The 22,490-nt window shown below is 38.6% G+C and overlaps 1 protein-coding gene across 3 annotated transcripts in view; it reads right to left on the bottom strand.

The window, feature by feature from the left end:
* Positions 1–22,490, bottom strand: part of tet2 (tet methylcytosine dioxygenase 2) — a 77,849-nt gene that overhangs the window by 32,680 nt on the left and 22,679 nt on the right. The gene's annotated exons all lie outside the window — the stretch shown is intronic.

Here is a 22,490-nt window from a genome sequence, read left to right as displayed (position 1 = left end):
ATGACAATTGAGTGATGTGATTCTAAATAAGAGATGTAGAGTGATTTTGGTTAAATCATTCTGTGTGTAAATATCTGCTATTTCCTGAAATGAGAAAAAATCCTGGTTTCTGTGTGCTGTGCATTCTGACCTGGGAAAATGTCTTGAGAAAAAGCCAACATGTTTGTTCAGGGCAATTCAGAAGCTGTAGATATCTTTTTTGTGTGTGAAAAAAATGGTCTTAGGCTTGAAAAAAAAATCCTTGTTTTGAAAGAACAATGCTTCAGTGTTTTTGGAGAACATGGTGATACAACAGATAAGAGCTGGACATTTGCCCAGAAATTGAATCTCAAGAAAAAAAAATGAGCCTGAACAAGTGTACTTTTGAAAACTCAAGCCTCTGTGGGCTACTTCCCCCTTTTTCTGTTCGACAGACTGTTTAAACCCCTTACAGGTTATAGGGAAATGTTAAAAGTTCTTTTTTGCAGCACTTTGGAATACAAGTAATCTTGGTAAGTCAAGAAGAAGGAGAAGGAATGTGAATGAATGTTTTGGAGAGGAGATGGATACTGAAAAGAGAGGACAAGGAGAGGAGTTATTAGTTGTGGAGACTTTGTATGGAAAACTGTCACAAGTTGGCAGTGCAAAAAAATATATTTATTTTTGAAAAAAAATTGATCCCATATTCCTGACACAGAAGGATTAAGAACTGACATTGATTTTTAAATTTTTGATTGACATTTTATTCAAAAAGGGAGCTAGTGCCCAAGTGATAAAAAGTTATCCTTTTGAGAACCAAAGGCATGATATAATTGGCTACATCTCATGTTGCTTCATAATAATTTTGTGAGATTTGGATTCTGGACTTTGTGATTTTGGCCCAGCTCTTTCTAAAGGTTACGGAAAGGGAGGACTAGGACTTTTGTAAACGGGACATTAGATCATGCAAATAGGGGCATTTTTCCATCGGCCCCAGCCTAGATTTTGCCAATATGAGAAGCGGCAGGAGGCTTTTCAACGTGTGTTATTAACAAATTTTGATCTGTTAAAGCTGAAGAAAAAGAATGTAGCAACGAGACGGTGTAAAAAGGGAATTGAGTAAGTTTAACACTGCAGCAGGACTGGAGTGGAAGATTGCATTGCAGCAAGTGGATAGACGATTGTTAAATCGTTTGCGGAAAAGAAAAGAAAAAGATGCGGAGAAGAAAGATTTTGTTGGATTTCAAGACAGATGAGTGTGTTGTCGAAGGCACAACCTCTGAGGAGGCCTGCCGTGGATGTGAGCGAAACGACTAGAGAGAGTGCTTCAAGAGCCATACAGCCTGGAAGAATGAGTATTTCCCTCCCCTTCTTTTCCCTCTCATTGTTTTTTGCTAGTCTCTTACAGGTTCTGAACTCCTGTATGGGATAAAACCAGAAGTCTATGAGACATGTTTATTGAGAGGCCTGGGAAGGCCTATAGGTGTTGCTGAGTGCTAAGGCTGTGATGGAGTGTGGCATCAGGCTGGAGGCTGTAAGGGCTGACCAACTCAACAACATACAATTTTCTATTTTGATCCAACTCTCCTGGTTAGGACCTTTTGTAACGGGACATTGCAAATAATTCGGATTTTTGCCGGATTTGAGAGACAATGAGGGACTTTTTCATATGCCATCTAACAACCTTGCTTTTTAAGCCAAAAGGAGGATATAGCACGGAGACAATGTGACAAAGAATAAAATAAGTTAACCATTGCAGCAGGACCAGAGTAAAAAGGATTGCTGCAGATCGCGAAAGAAGGCCCATGAAGGAATCGTTTCTCAAGAGGCCATGGAGGGGTCGTTTGGGAGCTGAATAGTGGCCTACCTGCCCCACCCGTGGAGAGACAAGGGATTTCAACAAGATTGGCTGAGACAAAAGTGATGCCGAACAGGATGATCGACAGATGGGTAATCCGTTCCCCCCCCTTCTCTCTCACTATCTTCCTGCTTTCTTTTTCAGCTTTTTGGACTCCTGTTCCTAAATTGGAGATCCATAAGGCATTGTTACTGAGAGGCCTGTTTTCCAAAATGGAGATCCATAAGGCATTATTACTGGAAGGCCTGTTTTGGAATCCAAAACCCGCAGGGGTTGAGTCTACCCCACACCACACGCTGGGTATACTGGGTATGACAGCTAAAGCCCTGTGAGAGATGGAGATTTTCTTTACAGACTTTTCTTTACACAGAGACTATTCTTAGAGACTAGAGACTTGATTGGACGAAAAGAGACTTTCTTCAAATTAACTGAACATTATTCCTTTGATCAAGGAAGAGGAAACACACCCCCAGTTTGACTTTATGCCAAAGACTGAAAAGACCTGAAAGTTGGACATGTATGTGAATGGCCACCTCTGGCCCTAGCAACAAATCCATCATCGGAAGAAGCCAAATGACTGGGCTAGATCAGAATTCTACTGTGGACTATATCCTTTCTAAAACCTGATTAATATTTTTAATCCTCATGTGTTGTTTACCTCTGGTGATGAAACTATGTACAAATGCTATTCTGCGCTCATTTTCCACTGAAAAGATAGCTCGGCTGCAAGCTAGAAGGGATTGGAGGGACCCATAAGTCTGCTCATTTGGTTTGCTTCAGCTTTTGTATACACGCTTCATAAAAAAAAATGGGGGAATAAGGCAGGAATGAAGGGGTAGGAGGAAATGGCCATATAAGGAGGTACGAGCAGGCCAGGTACACAGCCGATGGGTTATCACATGATTTCCCTGAAATCATGTGTTTTGAGAGAAACGAAAGTAATGACGAAATGTAATACTGCACCACAAATATGCACCAATGGTTTGATATGTGGGCGGTCGTAAACCGAACCCATTGAATTGTATAAATAGACACTTGACCCTGTCGGCGGGGTTCTCCCTTTTCAGCACCTAGTTGTGCGTCGGATGAACCTCTGCAGCTGCATGAACTTTAGTAAACTGCTTTCTTTGGAAAAAAAACTCCAGTTGTCTGTCTCCTACTTCCATTGCATCCGCACAGACACACGAGAAGCCGAGAAGAGGGGAAGTCTGATTTCCGCTACAATATCAGAACTATGTTGCTTTCTGCTACAGTTTCTTCAATTTTGTCCATTGACCAGGATGTAAGTTACATTCAGTTCTCTTATTGAGCAGATATTATCATGATAACAGTATGTAGTTATTTTCAGGCCTTCAGTGGCAAAATAATAACAATAACAACAACAACAACCAACAACAACAACAACAACAACACGCAAAGATACTGTGGGACTTCTGAATCCAGTTCTGGAACACAACACACCAAACCTTACGGTTGTGGAAAAGAAAAAGGTTTGGATCATTGATGTCGCCATCCCAGGTGACAGTCGCATTGACGAAAAACAACAGGAAAAACTCAGCCGCTATCAGGACCTCAAGATTGAACTCCAAAGTCTCTGGCAGAAACCAGTACAAGTGGTCCCAGTGGTGATCGGCACATTAGGTGCCATGCCAAAAGATCTCAGCCGGCATTTGGAAACAATAGACATTGACAAAATTACAATTTGCCAACTGCAAAAGGCCACCCTACTGGGATCTGTGCGCATCATCCGAAAATACATCACACAGTCCTAAACACTCGGGAAGTGTTCAACTTGTGATTTTGTGATACGAAATCCAGCATATCTATCTTGTTTGCTGTGTCATACAAATAATAATAATAATAATTTATATTTATATCCCGCCTCATCTCCCCGGAAGGACTAAGGACAGCTTACAACAATACAATGAATAATATGTGCAAAATTAATAAGGCAGATAATAACAGGAAGTGGATGAAGAAGACAAGAATTGTCCTCAAAACTGGGCCCAGTCATAGCTAATGTTTGTAAACCAAGAGATAGTTTACAAACTATTGGGGGGGGGGGGCGGGTTTACAGGCATCTCCCTCCTTAGCAACCTTTTAGAAAGAGGCTGACAAAAATCAAAACAGCATTGAATGACACAAGCTATTTACTCAGAAGACACTTAGGAATACATATTGCTGGGAACAGGTGCCTAATCTTTTTATGGAAACACTCTCAGAGTGGCATGCCAAACATAATCCTGTTGGATAGAGAAGCCATTCAAAAGCATGATCTTAAAACTAATTCCAGCAACAGATGTATAAGACTGGAGATAAATGCAACACTGTACTAAAGAGTTAGTGAGCAGAAATCCAACAATCAGTTGAAGTTAGAGTGTTTCTCCCATTTTCTTCTACCTCTCAAGGCCTGATCTTCCAAACACCTACAGAATGCAAGGGCAGTGGTAGTTTCAAGTCTCATTTCCATTCAAAGCACAGCACTCTGTTCTATTTCCTTTGAAGGTAAATTAAGCTTTTGATTGTTCTTAAACACTATGCTTGTGTATGTGTGTTCCTATCTATCCCCCCTACACTGGAGCTAAGTCAAAAAAAGAGAAGATATGCAGACTGAATTTTATTTCAAGTTACAAGTTCTGGTTTTTGCCAATGATTGCTTGGAGCTGGGATTTTAAACATAGGGGACTTTTGTACTGCCTCCCCTCCTCACCTTCCTTTTAAAATATTTTCAAAGCTTTGAAAATATCTGCCTGACTTTGCTCTGGCAAGTTGCCATCTACTGCCAACTCAGTTCAGCTCCTGATCTTCCAAAGAACCTGGTAGCTCAATTAAATGGTTGAAACAGCACTAGGGCACTTCCAATGTTTTCAAATATTTAGAGAGACAGATGAAAGGTTAATGCAAAAAGAAAAAAGTGACCCCTGTTTCAGTTTTTCCAAAGTTCTCCTTCACAGTCTGGCAAAAGTCACAGGAATATCATCTGCCCATAGATTTTGGGTGCCGATTATGGATGAAGCTTTTACAGGAGAAACAAATAATGGTCACACATCTTTAGAGACGGTCATCCTGCACGTAAAGATGTAAAGATGAATATAAATAGTGACTGTGTTTCTTTGTTCAACCATGAATGTTAGAAGAATACATTGTTTAAGTAGGCTACTTCTCCTACCCCCTTTCCTAGAAAACAGTAAAGTATCATTTCTTCAATCACACCGATGGCCTTCCCAGTGCCAATGTGGCATAGTGGTTTGAGTGTTGTTAGGAACCAGGGATCAAACACCACTCAGACATGAAATCAACTGGGTGACCTTGGGCAAGACATGCATTTTTATAAGGTTTTTACTTGGCTAAAATTAGAATGATTTGGGATTTTACCAATTGGAGTTAAACATATTTCACATTTATTTACCATGAAGTAGTTTCATAAAACTCAAGCAAAACTACCACACTTTGTGATGGTCGCCTTTGATAATCTGGCATAAGAGTATAAAAGAACATGGTATTTCATGAGTTTGATAAAGAATAAAGCAGCCAGATTAACAGATTATGGCCATATTTTATGCCCTCATAATGTGTTCAGGTTGAGAGCTATTGGATTTCAGCCCTCAGAGAAATGCAGTTGTATGGAATGTGCCTCAGCTGACAACAGCTGTAGCTAAATAAATTTTAAAAACCCCACAAGTTGCATTTGTTGCAGAAGGGCTTTGGAAAATATGAACAGCTGTTTGTTTGTGTTTTAATGAAAAAAATATATGAGGTAGCTATAGAGACTGATTTATAGTTCTATCTAAAAGTTCCCCTTTAAACTGAAGCACATTACTTTCAAAAGCATCTAGGGATCTAGGATTGGGTTTCCTATGTCTAGTTAATTCAAGCAGTGTTTATTCATAATTTTATGTTGGGCATGGGAAAAGAAAGAGACGAAACCAAGCATAAGAGAAAGAATGTACCCCTTCAATACATATCCAAACATCACCCTCCTTATATCACTTCACAATCTATATACTCTGCTAAAAAAATACAATTTACATTTAGTCCATCAAATAAGAAATAAAAAAGTTTAACTTCAGTGGGCTATATTGTAAAGGACACCATTAATTGAATGAAAATGTTAACAGGTTACTAAAACATTCACATTTCATTATTAGCTAACATTAACAGGAAAAAACAATATGTATTACTACATATAGTCATCCTAAGAAGCTTAATGGCCTTACAAGAAAAAGGGGGATCATGCCACCTTCAAGATATGATAGAATGGCATCTTTAAACATTTATTTCCAAACTTTCTTAGAGGTGACATGATTCCTACACCTGGCCTAACTAGCCTGCTAGCCTCAATGAGATCCAATGAATCAACAATTAAGAAAATCAAATTAATTCATTGGATCTACTAAAGTTGCAATTAACTGTCAGATTTTGACAAAAATCTTCAGCCATAGTTAAGTTGCACAGAGTTGCAGCCTAAGCTTCATAACTGTGACCAATAATTTCCATTCCTGTGAGTGGTCTGCTTCCAGTGTTCGATTAACTCCTTCTACAGTTTTTCTGGCATCCTTTCAATCTTGAATTCTACCTTCAATGATTCCATTCACCATATACTATCACTGCCAGTTATGTTGTTTTTACTCTAATACAAGTCTTTTGTTTGATCCTATGAGTACAGGTCAGGACTAATGATCCTCTCTGTGTTCTTCGACCAATCAATTCTTTCACCTCTGTATTTTCCATGTCCTTTTTTGATGTTCTTCCTTGATGTCCAATTACTACTTTTCGTGATTCTACTTTGTGTTCTGGTTTACCTAATGCCCACACACCACTACTGTTATGTGGTTATTATAAAAGTACAGAAAGTAAATTAGAGGAGTAACACATGTGCTTCATGTTATCTCTGTTCCGAGTGAAGAAACAATTTTGATAAGGTCAATTTCCTTTGTGGAAGAGAGAACACTGAAGGTTTGGAGAGTTTGGTGAAGTTTGGTGGCAGATGCTCTAAGCTTTGGTTCCTTTGACAACCAAGAGGAAGATCAATAATCTGGTGATCTCTCATGCTTCTTTGCTTTTCTCCATGATTATCTAATGTATAGGTGGAGGGTATTCATCAATGGTCTATGCTGAACATCTCATCTCTGTACAGAAACTAATATCAATTTCAAAAACAACGCTTGAATATCAGCATGTAAAGGGATTTTGCAGCACCTTAGAAACGGAGAGATCCAAGTCGGTAGCTCAGGCTTTCAGATATTGTCTACTTCCTCAGATGGCACTTTATTCCATGTATCTGAGGAAGTAGATTGAGCTTATGAAACCTTACGTTACCAACTTTGTTCTTTAAGTTAGTCTCTAAGGTGCTACAAAATCGGTTTGCATACTAATATCAAGTTTGTAAGGTTCTCTTCTAAATAGGCCCCCAGTGGCTCCCAATTACATTTTTGTTTGCAGAAGCATGTGAGACCTTCAGGGTACAGAAGAAAGGAAGTATTAGCTTCACTTAACTAAATATCCTGAAGTCAAAGCCAGTACTCATTCTCTGCTAGAACATGCAAAAATTACTGACCCAATGGGTTTTCTTTCAGTTCTCATGTGAGAATGAAGCACATTTGAATGAAAAGTAGGGTTACTGCATTAATTGCATTAATTTCAAGGAAATGTGTATACTATAACTATCAAGTTCCCCATAACAATGCTCTACCTACCTGAATTTACAACCAAATATTTGAAGATAGGAGGAAACCCCCTGAAAAAGCAAACTTCAAAAAAGGGTATTAAGGGCCAACACTTTTGAGGCAAAATAATCATTTCAGAGGCAGTTGTAAAAGAAATATCCATTCTATAAGGCACCAGTATGCAAAGTAACTATAAAAATTATGACATCTCATACACAATTCATACAATTCATGAGAAAGACTTTGATGTGCTAACAGAAGTACAGAGGTGATGTTAACACTTTGCATTCTCTCTGTAGCTATCTTCCCCAGTAATCTACTCCAGAGACTGGAGGGTTCTCAAGAACATCATGGATGGTAGAGTGGAGAGCTACAGAAGAGAGTTACCATTGGCAATATTACTTGCCTTACTATTTTATTATGGAGGGACACCACCGGAAACAACCCCATGGATTTTAATTTTGGAACGGACTAATGTGTTTACAATGAAAGGCCCCAACTGTAGTTTCATTGGTCATATGGAAAATCCATTTTGTGGAGGTATCTTTAGTAAACCAACCAAAAAGACACACCAAAATCTGTGCATGGCTCCAAGCTCATTAGGTCTTTTTGTCAGGCAGAATGTTTCAAAATGCAGGGATGGCGATAAAAGAAGGAAGAACAAGGGGGACTTTATGTTGCCCCTCTTTATGAGGGGTCTGCAGATCCTCATGTCAGTGTTCATCAGATGCTACAAGTTCACCTACAGCAGACCATAAATTTGTTGGCAGCAAGGAAAAAAACAACAACAAAGAACCCTCCAAACCGTCTTCTTTTGGAAAGCACCACCTGCAAACTCCACTGTAATGGTTCAATGGTAGGCTCCAAATAATTCAGCAATAAATCTCCCACCCCCATTCCAGATAAACTGCTGTTGTATTAAGTATATTGTCTGATTGTCACACACTAGTGGATGACCAACAAGAAAATTGTAACTGCGGAAAACTTATTCAGAAAAGTACAGAGTACTGTCCAGACACACCTCTCCTTGCTTTTCAGGCCAAGTGCTGCTTTTACTATGTTTCAATACGCCTTTCTGCAATTTGGCTGGAGAAGCAAGAGGAAGTACTGAGAAGAGCAAAGAGAAAGCAGAAGGAGCTTATCAATGTTTTGATGCAACAAGAAACAAAATGAGGAAGCCTTTCATCTTTATCAGCAGTTGCTGAAATTAATACTGGTATAATTAGAACAAAATTGCATCATATTACATCTACTGGGTTATCTACTAAGGTGAGGCCACTTGGCCATAGAGCAGTATCACACTTGCAACAAGAAACATTTTCAGGAAAAGCAGGTTGCATTAATGTGTTGTTTTGAATGAAAAAACTTTCTTTCAAAGCAATACATCAATGCAACTTTCTTTATTTGAAGATCGCATGGCACAAGATTAGTAGGATAATACAAACTGTTATGTTTTAGAGAGTTTTTATTGTAAATTTATGGTTTTTGTTGTTTTCCTGACTGTAAAGCAGTTTTATAGAAAATAAAGATTGGTAAACTACTAACTTAAATGTATTTTTAAAAGTTTAAAAAAGTAATGTTACCTATATTGTAACCATTTCTCATTATGGCTTGGAAAATAGCAATAACTCATGCAAATAAATAAAAGTGGTGCTTACAAAGCTTAATTGTAGCAAACTGAAAATCAACTGAAAACAAGAAGTGAAACAGAAAAAAGGGAATAAAAACATAGGAATTAATTATGTTGTAAATGTGCAATTCAGCTTTCTCCCAAAGTTGAGTCTTAAGACAGCAACACAAAAAACACACACACAATAAAATCAAAACATTTGGGGGATTTTTAACAGATGCAGTAAATAGATTTGTGTTAACATATAAGGAAGATGGTAGATGTCTCTTGCTAAAAATGGTGTCCTCTGAGATTAGGAAAGCTTTCCCTATTTATAAAGGTTGAATGAGATGCCAAAAATCATGAATTTTAGAGAGTGAAACCTTCATAATGACAGCACTGAATCAGTGTTAACAATATGTTAATTTCCAGATAAATACATGGCTAAATTTATTGAAATCAATATTTTCATTTTCATTTAATATCTGGGTAGAACAAAAATATGTTAATAGTTTCATACTGCTTGTTAATTTTGCAAGTCATAAGCATTAATTATCCACTATTGTTATGTTAGATATTACACAGAAATTGGAAAAATACTGCCTAGTTCACACAGGGTCCAGTGATGTAGCAGGTGATGGAATTTACGTGGAAAATACCCTTAGTGCAGTGGTTCTCAACCTGTGGATCCCCAGGTGTTTTGGCCTACAACTCCCAGAAATACCAGCCAGTTTACCAGCTGTTAGGATTTCTGGGAGTTGAAGGCCAAAACATCTGTGGACCCTCAGGCTGAGAACCAACCACTGTCTTAGTGGCATTAACTGATCTCATACATGCACAAACTGTAGGTGGTCAGAGATCCAACAGTATACCAGATTTCTGATGACACAAATCAACTAACATTTTCTGCATGTATAGGCCACACTGAAAAAGTTTGTATTGTCAATTGTGAAAGAAAGTAACCAGAAAAAAATGATAATTGTTTGCCTTCAATGCAGTCACCACACAGCTACCCATTAGCTTTGGATATATGATGTTATTATCTCTCAAGTGTACAATTTTATGGGACATAAATAGGTTGATGAACACTAACTACCAACCACGCCCGTAGCCAGGATTTTGATTCCGGGGGGGGGGGGGGGGGGGCTGAGTCTGAGTGAGAGAGGATCTACCCTAGCAAACCTTTTGTATTGTTATCCCAATACCCCAATGCATAAGGGATATATTGAGCATGGTGATCAGATCATGATATGAATAAACATAACAGTTTAAATAATAAATGTAAGGCCTTCTCATGGACCACCCTGATAATTTTGGGAGGGGGGGGCCTGAAGCCCCTCAAGCCCCCCCCCCCCCCCGGCTACATGCCTGCTACCAACCCAACTACAAATGATGTTGTTGTGTGCCTTCAAGTCATTTCTCACTTAAAGCAACCCTAAGACTCCATGATAGGAGTCTTCTTGGCAAGACTGGTTCAAAGGAGATGTACCAGTGCCTTTCTCTGAAGCTGAGAGACTTGTCGAAGGTAAAATGCAATAGGTTTCCAAGGATTTCAATCCTTGTCTCCACAGTACTAGTTCAAAACCCAAACCTCTACACCAGTGGTTCCCAACCTTTTTTTGACCACGGCCCACTTGATCAGGGCCCACTCTGACATCAGCTCTAGTTTCTGAAACAGAACATATGCCATCCAGTAGTCACCATCTGCTCGCCCACAGGAAACCATATTTAATAATCTAGACCTGATGTCGTCTATCCAATTCAATAGTCAGCTCTGCAGAAAGGAGTAGAAATAAAATAAAATAAAATAAAGAGGAAGGAGGTTCGCAGACCAGGTTTTCGTTCTTGCGGCCCACTGCTGCGCTGCGGCTTACAGGTTGAGAACCACTGCTTTACACCATGCTGGCTCATAGTTGCAAAAAAAAGTTTGTTTTAAAATGAAAGAAATGATCCTGTGAGTGTGTATCCATTTCAAATCATGCAACCAGAATAAATTTGTGAACCTAATATTTTTGGTTGCTCAGTAGAACTTTTAAAAGCCAGTCAGATGGCAACTCTTACAAGAAAGAGGTTGATATGAAACCCAAGAACTGCTGGGAAGGAAGACAAAGTGTATACTGAGAGGCTTGGAAAAGAACAAAGATATAGCTTGTTTCCTCATCAGCCCCTTCTAATTTTAATTAGGCCTTCTCATTGTGGGGAAGATTGTGAATTTTCCAGAGGAAATGCCTGGTTTTTCCACAGTTCTCATTAGCAATTTCTTTCTGCCTATAATGACTAACCATCTTCAATTTTTTTGTGCTTAGATTTGATTGAAAACACACTCTCTCACTCACACACACACAGAGACAGACACAAAAACTAACTCTAAAGTCTGCATTGTTCTACAATTAACATGCTGGATAAATGCTTCTGTGGCCCCATGGGATTTTCCAAGTGATGCAAAATGTCATTTCTCTGTGAGATATGAATGCTGAAACTTGTTAATGTTGAAGAAACCTGTGTTCTTTGAAGTCTGGAAATACTGAATCTGTTTTCAGTCATGGATTTTTCTTCCCAAGGCTTTTCTGTTGCAAAAACAACAAAAAGAGAATCCTGCATTCTTCCCTTCCACCTCCCTTCTCACTGTCTTGTAAGAAAAACTATTAACTTTTGTGCAGAAGCCTCAGCCACTGGCACAAATGGCCTGCCATTTTGACTGGCTGCATTAAGATGCATTCATCTGTTGCCCAGTGTCTCAATTATTCTCTTCTACCGTATGTTTCCCAAACACCACCTCACTTTCATAATTCAGCTGTCAAAAAGATACTCCCAGCTCTACCAGGCTTCTGGTGCAGTGTTTCAGAAGCAGAGTCTGTCTCTGTAGAAGAAAACAACTCCTTGTATACATTGATCAGAAGCCTGAACAGGATATGGGAAACATTAACATGGAAGATAATGCCCATTCCTCGGCAACAGTGGGCAGATTTTAGGGAGAGCAGGTAGAGAATTACTTGAGCTCTCGTTAAACTTCCTTCAGCAGCTTTTTTGTTATTGTTGCATGATCAGCTTCAATGGGTTAAACCCTTGTGCCAGCATGACTGCTGACCAAAAGGTCGGTGGTCCAAATCCGGGGAGTGGGTGAGCTCCCATCTGTCAGCTCTAGCTCCCCACATGGGGACATGAGAGAAGCCTCCCACAGGATGGTAAAACACCAAAAACGTCTGGGCGTCCCCTGGGCAACATCCTTGCAGACAACCAATTCTCTCACAGCAGAAGCAACTTGCAATTTCTCAAGTCGCTCCTGACACACACAAAAAAGCTCCATCAAACTGTTTTCATAGTAGGGCAAAGAAAATACTAATGATCATATAGTTCTTAAAGTAAATGTTTTGGACTTCAGTTCCCAGAATTCCTGGTGACTGACCAAAATGGCCAAGGCTTCTGGTTGTTGAAGTCCAAAATATTTGCAGGACCAAAGTTTGAGTATCACTCTCCTAAGGGATTTTTTTTTACATTCCTCCCTTGTCTCACTGCCTACATATAATATATTATTATCTAAAATTGAGAGAACGAATTCATTAGTTTTGGGTATTTTTCTGAAAACAAAATAGGAAAGTAAGTACTCTAAGTTGTGCAACCAAATGTAAATAGTAATAGTTTTTAATTTACATCTAAAATTAAATTAGGAACATTGAATTAAAAATGCTTTCAAGCAATACAGGCGAATTGTTTGTTCTTATGGTTATGCCTGCTCTCCTAGTGTTGATGCAATAGAGGGAAAACACGTTCGCAGTTTTATGTATCACATATCCTCCAACTGCCTTAATTTGTGAGAGACAGTCCTAATGAATTCCCTGTCATTCCATGTTAAGATGCATTTGAAATAGCACAATACCTTCCTCCTCTCAGTTTCCCTTTTTGTCCTCCGTCTACTTCAGTCAATGCAAAACGAGTTCAAAGTGAAAAATAACATTCTTTCACTTAACTCAGTAAGGAGTGGGATGAAATTTTCCTCTTCTCTGTGGACTAAGGCAAAAGCAAGCTGCTACAGCATTTCTTAGAGTGTGTATTTTTCTTCATTAATATTTATAATTCTGATCACACTCTCTTTTTAGTCACACATATCCCAGTTTTTATCTGTGATATCTTGGAGTGTAATAGTGTACATAAATACAGCATCCACCATTGACTGGACCCTCCTGAAGACCACAATCCTATCTGTAGCCATGTGGACATGAGAGTAAGCTCCAATAAATTTAAATGAATAAACATTCATAAGATTGCCCTGTAAAAGTTGCTTTGGACCACTTATGATTTTATGTGTTCTGATGTCTTTATTTACGTCTTTGTTTATTGTTCTGAACATATCAGGTTATAAAATCATGTCGACTTTCCTTGCATGCAGATATCCCAGCAAGAATAAAGAAATACTGCTCTAAAAGTAATAATAATAATAATAATAATAATAATAATAATAATAATAATAATAATTAAAAAAAACTTTATTTATACCCCGCCACCATCTCCCCAACGGGGACCCGGGCGGCTGGGGCCATGCCCAGAACAATACAATATAACAAAATATAAAAGTAATTCATAGATGTTTAGTTTGTTGGGCAACAGCAATGTCTCATGGTTTTTGGATTTCAGAATAAATGAGAAAACATTGAACATAACAGCAAGGAGGAATTTTAGGGAAAAATGCAATGTTGAATAACAAAGCAGTGTCTGAATTGGAGGGGAGGGAGATCCACTTCCTTCTGAGCTTAAACTGAATCCATGTCACAGTGACAAGGCGGCTCTGCATTTCCTGTGGTTTGCTTTCTAAATGAAAGAGGCCCTGGTTACTACAGACTCTAGTAGTTTGAAACAGCATGTTCTGCAATAAGCACATGGATATAGAAAAGAAGTTGGGGTTTGCACATCAGCTCATCTTGTGTTACTCGGCCATTCTGTGTTGCTATCCACTACTGTCATGTATTAGTGGCTGTATTTTTTCTCCATTTCTCAATCTCATAATAGACATTAGGACAATACTCTATTTCACAAACTAAGGAAACAAAGCAAACTCCATGTCTTCTTCTGTTTAGGTATTTTCATTTTCTTTCTCTTTGCCAAGCATAAGAGATAGACATAATTACAGCTCTGTACAGGGAATCCCCAATGACTACAAAGGTCTTAGCACTTATCTGCTTTCAGCCCCTTCCTCTTTGAATAAGTAGTAATATTTTCAGTTATATATTTAGAAGGGAAACTTTCTCGTATAGAAAATGGTTGATGTCTGGCTACAAGTTAAACACCATCTCTGATTTCTGATTTGTGGTTACCCTAAAACAAATCTATCATTGGGTTTTCTTGGCAAGATTTGCCCAGAGAGAGTTTGCCTTTGCCTTACTCTGAGGCTGAAATCTTGTGATTTTCCCAAGATCACCAAGCAGTTTTCCATGACTGACCAGGGATCTGAACCCTGCTTTCCAGAGTCATAGTCTTATGTTCAAACCACTACACCATGCTGGCTCTGAACAGATAATACCACCACCTTATTTTGAAAATACAGCTACCTTATTAGAGTGAAAAGGGCTCCTTCCCACCTCTATCTCTCCCTCTCCCTCTCAACTCAGCTTGCAACTTCAGCTCTTTCCTTAGGGTTTCTTCTTGCACTGAGTCAAACCAATACTCGTAAGGGTTACAGAAATGAAACAGAGCAATAGCAGGTACTACCTGTTTCCCCAAAAATAAGACTTCCCCAAAAAATAAGACCTTGCAGAGGTTTTGCTGAATTGCGAAATATAAGGCCTCCCCCGAAAGTAAGACCTAGCAAAGTTTTTGTTTGGAAGCATGCCCGGCACCTGCCAAATAAAACACCAGAGCATGCAGGATTGCTAAATGTACATACCAGTTGTACATGGAAATATTGGTAGTAACAAGAAATTCTTGACAGGAGTCACAGTTTGTCTGGTTTGGTGATGTTGGTTTGTGATGACAACTACTGTACAGTATATAATAAATGTTCATTTTTTTGTTCAACAATAAATGTGAATTCTTCTTCATGGAAAACTAAGACATCCCCTGAAAATAAGACCTAGCACATCTTTGGGAGCAAAAAATAATATAAGACACTGACTTATTTTTGGGGAAACACGGTAGGAGGGGTCACATAAGGCAAACAAAAAATGGGGTGGACAAAAAATGCCCCCTCCATGATTATTCACATGATTACAAAAAGATCATTCACATCACTACAAAAAGGGAGCCCCTGGTGACACAATGGGTTAAACTGCTGAGCTGCTGAACTTGCTGACCGAAAGGTTGGCAGTTCGAATCCGGGGAGTGGGGTGAGCTCCTGGTGTTAGCCCCAGCTTCTGCCAACCTAGCAGTCTGAAAGCATGCAAATGTGAGTAGATCAATAGGTACTGCTCTGGTGAGAAGGTGATGGCACTCCATGCAGTCATGCTGGCCACATGACCTTGGAGGGGTCTACGGATAATGCTGGCTCTTTGGCTTAGAAATGGAGATGAGCACCAACCCCCAGAGTTGGACACAACTAGACTTAATGTCAGGGTAAAATCTTTACCTTTACCTTACAAAAAATTGCTTAATAACTGGTCAACAGAAACCTCTAGTCTTTTTGTTTTCTAGATGTTTCAAACTTTAATTCCTAAAAACCCAAGCCAACACAGCCAAAAGGCAAGGATTCCAGGAGGCCAAGTTCAAAACATCTGGAAGGCCAAAGGTGAAGAATCACTACTTCAGTCTTTCCATAGGCTGGAAATAAATCTTGCTTCATCAATCACCCCAATGTTTAGAAAATGACTTGAAACAGAAAATAAACAACAACAAAAAGAGCTCAGACATTACTCTGAGGGACTAGAACTCCCTAAACCCACCACCCCTCATGTGTACCAAAATGGGAAGATTTTGTTCAAAATCTAAATGCAGTCTTAGTCTCAATTATAGCAGACTCATCAGATTGATAGAATGTGCATAAATGTACCACAAATGTATGCACCGATTTACCAATTTTCCACTTTTGCTAATGGAGGCTAACAAAATAATATAAGTCCAGAGAAATAATTTTCCATGTTTTGTGAAAAAACATTTGTCACATAGTAATTCTCATGGATGCACTTCTATATATATATATATATATACACACACATACACATACAAGAACAGAAGACCTTTGGCTGCTTTCTTAGTAAATGTATAGGCCGTAAAGTGAAATGTTGACCAGTACAACCATTCTGTGAATGCTTGAATGGAAGTGTCACATCTACATTAGCAGGCTTTGGAGCAGTGTCTGAAACACTATACCATTTCTAATTGATGCATAAATTTCTTCAAAATCAGATAAGCCTGACTGCAGGCTAATTTATTAAACAGTGGTCAGGACAAAGAGCCTACCAGGTTCAAGTAAGGATACGAACAGTCTGCAGTCAGGACTAGAAATGATAAATGGGGTCATGTGTTATCAACAGGCAGGTCAGCAGTTGCATAAATCAACTGTTAGAATGCATAACGTCTTGGAAGTTGTTTTTTTTCTGGCCCTTTTTCTAAGCCTCCCATTCCTTTGGCATAAAGACACATTTCTTGAAACGTTTCTAAGAAGCTCTCTTATATTAGATTCAAATATTAATCCTTCTGGCCTAATATTACTCTTTCAAAGTGGGAGAGGCTCTGTCAAGTTAATTAGGATTGTTGTTGTTGTTTGTCTTCAAGTTGGCTCAGACTTGGGGTGACCTTAAGTCTCAAGTTTAAGGTGGAGGATGGGTAAATGACATTGGAGGGCAGCATACGGCCCATGGGCTTTAGTTTGGGGACCTCTGGTCTAGGCTGTTTGAAGGACAGGACAGTATTCTCTCACTACTTTGCAGTTCACTTTTTGCGGATTTGCTGTTTCATGGTTTTTCAATAAAATCTAAAAGACTATTATAAAATCATAAAAAATTACAATTTACAGCCTAAGGAAGGGAGGAAGGAGAAGCCAAAGGGAGAGAAAAGGAGCCCAAGCGGCAACGGGAGGAGAAGGAGGCGATTTATCAACACACGATTGGTTGATAAAGACTTAAAATAGTGTATAACTACTAAAATAATGTATAAATATTAAAATAAATATAGTGTCCCTACTTCATGGATTTTCACTTATTGCGGGTGGTCCTGGAACCTAACCCCGGTGATAAGTGAGGGAACACTTTCCCTTTATGAGCCCATTAGAGCTCTAAGAGCACACCTATACTGACTCACAAAGGGCATAGGAATGAGCTCCATAGTGGCCAAACTACTCATGGAGCTGAACTAGGAAAACACTGGGCAAGGGCACCTTAATGTGACCTTGACCCACATTAATCAAAGTCACGTGTTTCTTTGAATTTTTCCCCAAAATTTGAAGCAACCTGCAACTTTGAGCCCATGTAAACAGTCATTCTGTGTTTCATGGGCTTTGATGGCCCAGGGACATAGGATGACACTTACTGTCCACTCCTGTTCTCCTTGTCACAGTAGCCGGTGGGAACAACATGGATCATTGCTCAATACCTGCAGGGATGTTAGCTAAGGTGATGGAGGGAAAGGAGGATGGAAAAATCTAGCCTTCTTTTTCAGGAATAAATGTGTGTTGTGCCTTCAAGTTGCCTACTGATTTATGGTGACCCAGCGTTTTCAGGGTTTTCTCAGCCAATGAATCCACAGAGGTAGTTTGCCATTTACTTCCTCTGAAATATAGCCTACAACACCTGGTATTCAGTGGTGTTCATCTATCCAATTACTAACCTGCATAGCTTTTCAGATGGGACTTGGTGCTTTTAGTGTATTTAGTGTCTGTTGGGATTTATCTCATAAATGACAGATATCATCAAGCTAACTAGTAAAAATATGCAGGTACACCAAATTACCTCTTGCCTGTAGGTTCTATCATTCTAACAACATGTTTGATAGAGTTTATATACTACTGTAAAAATCTATTATTGGTTCAAAGCACCACATCAAAAACAGTATTTCTGAATAATGATGCTGGAATTCAGGTTACACTTCCATATGTTAATTCTACATACACTTTGCAGTGAAACACTTTCCCTGCATACAATGTATTTCTTTCTAATAGCTTTGAACATGATTGCCTTGTTAAGGAATCATCTTTCTTTAACACAAATAGATGGGTGAAGATGTCCTTTTCAGCAGTAACATAGTTTTCATTGACTGTAAGAGAAAATATTAATATCAATACTTACGCACCCAGAGAACCAGGATTTTCTGATTGTACTTAACTTTCCCTGAACTGTAGTACTTCAGACTGCAGGTGGCACACTGCATGCTTGCAAAACACATGACTTTCTATGCAGAGAGCTAATATTTCAAGAAGCCAAGACATGGGTCAATTTAGCTTTCTTCAAGAAATGTGATTTTCTCTAGGAGAAAAACATGTGATCCTAATTCCAAAATGGTACACTCCAAGAAAAGAATTACCACCCAGTTGTTCTACTGCTGTAAAACTGACCTTTCTTCAGAGCAAATGAAGGTAATTTTGGCAGATCAAAAATTGAGATGGAACATGGGAGGGAAAAAATACTCTAATCCTTCTGCAGTGATACGGTTTAATAGATTTAAGTGTTATTACAGCTTTGGTTTGACTTTTCCCCCAATTGATACAACATTGCTAGAATAGTTCTATTTTTTATGCAACACATATTATGATTCCTCTTTTTTCCCCAGAAGGTTACCCATAGATAAAAAAAATTTGAGGAGCAATTGAAATTCATGAAAGCAACTTTCAATACAGAACATACTCTGTATTCTTAGGATTCTTGCATCACATTAGTTGCTTCCTGAAAGAATGTTTGGTACAGGAAAAACTAGCTTGCACAACTTTTATCTGTAATAGCAGTTGTATCAGATACATTGTATTATTAAAGCATACATGCATAAGACTTCAAATGAGTTACCAACAAGTATCAGAGCAGTTTTGATGCCTTACAATGAAAACAATGTTACTTGGTAGACAGTGGCCTAAATTATGTTCTAAGTCTTGATTAGAATAGACTCAAGATGCCAGTGATTGTCCCTCAAAATCTGTTATTTCAAAAACCAAGTCACCAGCAAAAACCAAGTCACCATCTTCATCTACTTTAAGCAACAAGAAAAATACCCTTTCAACTCATTATTCAAATATGATTTGAGTAACAAGTCATTCCATTTAAGATAGGTTGGCATATCTTAGTGAAACCAGCTGGTTTTGGATTAAGACTGCTGAAAGTGTAATTTTAAGAGCAAGAGATAAGGATACCTATCTTTATGATGCAAAGGACTTCTTTTCCTGAAGCTTATTGGTAAGAGGTTCTTTCTTGAGAAAGAAAAGTAAGCACACCTACTGTGAAATATAATTGCATCAACCACTGGCTGTGTTTGTATGGAATAGTAAACCAGGTCTCTGGGGAATGTTGGGTCTTGTTAATGAACTATTGCCATCCACTTGGAACACCTGCTCCTGTGTGGACCTAAATAAAACCAGAAACAGTTTGTTTGTAGTATGATCTGAAACTGGTATCCTGGTTTTGTTTAACTAACTGTACCAGATGTTCCTGGTACTGTGAATTCTTCTCACTCCCAACAACTGGATGTAATTTGATATCGTCTGAGTCAAGTTCCTATATGGTGCTAGCACAATATAAATCTGCATTCACTTACTTCAGTAATGGTTGCACTACAGTACCATTTTGCTAAATGCCAACATTGTGCAACCAATTTACCAATCTGCAAATCTGATTGCTCTTTCTGCAATCCCTGTGAACCAAGTCATACACAGAAGGCACCAGTAAGGTATTAACTCACAATAAAAAAAACCAAAAAACCCACACATAACTGCATGTGAAGCTTTTCAAATTCAGACCGAGCTCTCCTTATGAATTGGATTTGGAGATTACACCATGGACAAAAAAGCATTGCAGCATACGAAAACACATTTATGTGTGGACAAAATACCAACAGAATGCCAGCCATCTTTGCTGAGATTTGCAGAACATCTCAGCAAAGAAGAAATAGAATTCAACAGTAGAACACATGATTTGCACACATGTTTCCAGGTTCAAGTTCCATGGAGTTGTTTTAAGGAAGCAGGTAACAGATGATGGGAAATCTGAACCCATAGAGACCTTATACCAGTCTGAATATACAGTACTGTGTCTTAGAAGTCAAAGCAGAAAAATGCCTTATATAGGTTCAACCTCCACTTTTATTTGGTAATCTCAGAGCAATCCATTTTTTGCAATAGTAGTCTCTTTGTGAGCAAGAAGTGCCCCAATTTACACTTGGGTGAACCCTCAAAGAAAAGAACCCCTACCGCAAATGTATTCTTCCATACATATTTTGGTGGTAAGTGAAGACGATTCTTGTAGTTGTTTTGGGATATTGCAATAGAATGTCTTGCTTGTCTACTTATCAAAATATGTATTTTACATTATATAGCTAATAATAAAATCAATGTAAATGTAAAACAGCTATAAATTATTAATTTAAAATAGTAAAATACAATAAAGTAAAACAGAGGACAGAGCTAATCTGTGATCACTACATGTATTTCGATAGTGACCAGCAGATGAGATAAAACCTTTACTTCAAATCCTGCAATGAGACATGAAAATGACAGGCAAAATGCATTGTGGAAACCTCTATGTCAAATAAAAATTCTGAACCAAGGGAAGGTTGAGTTTTGTCCTACATACAATATGCAAACTCAGGATATTTCCATATATTTGCTTACTTGGCATGAGCTATTGTAAGATTTCACTGTAGACTTCCAAAGCCTACATTTGTAGCCTCAAGTGCTAGACATTTGCTTCTTTCCAAAACTGTAAAAAAAAGAAAGGATTTATAGAAAATATATTATCTTTCTCTATTTCTGTAGAAGCATTTTGGGGAAAAAAATGTAAATAGCCTGATTCAGAATTCAGGCCCTGAGGTTAAAGTGAGGATAAATAGTGGTGGTTAAATGGAGATGGTCAAAGGTGACACCAACATTAGCCACTGCTGTGACCCAAACGGGACACTCAGAGAACCGCAAGTATACCAAGTGAGAAAGCCACATTAGACAGTGGCAGCTGAACACGCCATATATGCTCTACTTCCCTGTGGTCACAAGGGTGCTTTTCTTTGCTTAGTCTTTTACCACAGTCTTTCACAGATGCAGATAAGTACAGATCCAGTTCAGAAGTGGTCTCTTGTATAATTCAAGCATTTCTTTAGAGTCAAGTTAATGGCCTCAAATGAAATAGATGAAAAACACGCTCTGGTGATTCTCCAAAATTTCAAATTCTGCCACCATGATCAGACTGATGGTTAATTTTTATCTCATCACAATATAAGCATTTCTATTCATCAAGAATATAGCAAGCAGATTTGAAAGTAATTTCTAGTAAAACATAAACTGTTCCTGAAGCCATTTGCTCCCCTCCCCAAGGGACAGTTCTGCCAGATGGCAGTCTGCAGATGCAATGACAGCAATGATTTCTTTGGTACTGGCAATACAATGGCACAGAGTTTTTAATAAGTTCAATGATGCACCCCTTTTGTTTTATCACCTGCTTTCCCACTTTATTCATTTCACAACCCAGGTGAACCAATAAAGACTAATGAGACAAAACTATGTTTCTTGGAACAAAAGAGAGATCTTCATATTTTGCTGTATATGATTGGTCTTCTTGGCCCAGGAACCTCCAAAAAAGGTGGGACTCCCAATCCCATCACCTCCCCATGTGAAACTCCGTAATAATTATATTGATTTGTACCTAATTGTCCAATTCTGTACTTCACCGGAGTCTGCTTGTGGGTTATGTTGCAAATGCTAGTTTTGTTTAGGAATAGGCAATATATATGAAATGAAAAAGGATACTGTTTTGTGCTCATTTGGAAGCTTTCAAGCACTGACTTTTGTATAAAATTCTTCTGATGTGACAGTAAACTCTATCACTATTTAGTGTAATGTCCTTGATTTCATTGTTCAAGCCTATTGTTTATTGCAGAAACTTTCCATCGCCTTCACTCACAGTCCTTGAAGACCAGAAAGGCTATCTAGCCTATCAATGTACACTCTGACCCGCAGCCTCAAGACCTCCAGCAAATCTTTTCTAGACAGAGGTCCTTCAAGTGGAGAAGGCAGAGACTGAACCTGGAACTTTGCACATGGAGTACATATATATCAGACCATCAGGTCATTTCACACTTCTTTAGATAACAAATATGGTATGATCGGATGGACTGCTTTCTTAATTCCCTGGAATCTGCAATATACAGTGTATGAATGTGCAGAATTGACCCAATTATCATCTAAGGCTTTCATGGCTGGAATCACTGGGTTACTGTGAGTCTTTTGGGCTGTATGACCATGTTCCAGAAGCTTTTTCTCCTGATGTACCTCACAACCTCTGAG

The sequence above is a fragment of the Anolis carolinensis genome, chromosome 5 (assembly GCF_035594765.1).
Source record: "Anolis carolinensis isolate JA03-04 chromosome 5, rAnoCar3.1.pri, whole genome shotgun sequence".
Lineage (NCBI taxonomy): Eukaryota > Metazoa > Chordata > Lepidosauria > Squamata > Dactyloidae > Anolis > Anolis carolinensis.
This window is presented reverse-complemented; position numbering and strand designations above follow the sequence as displayed.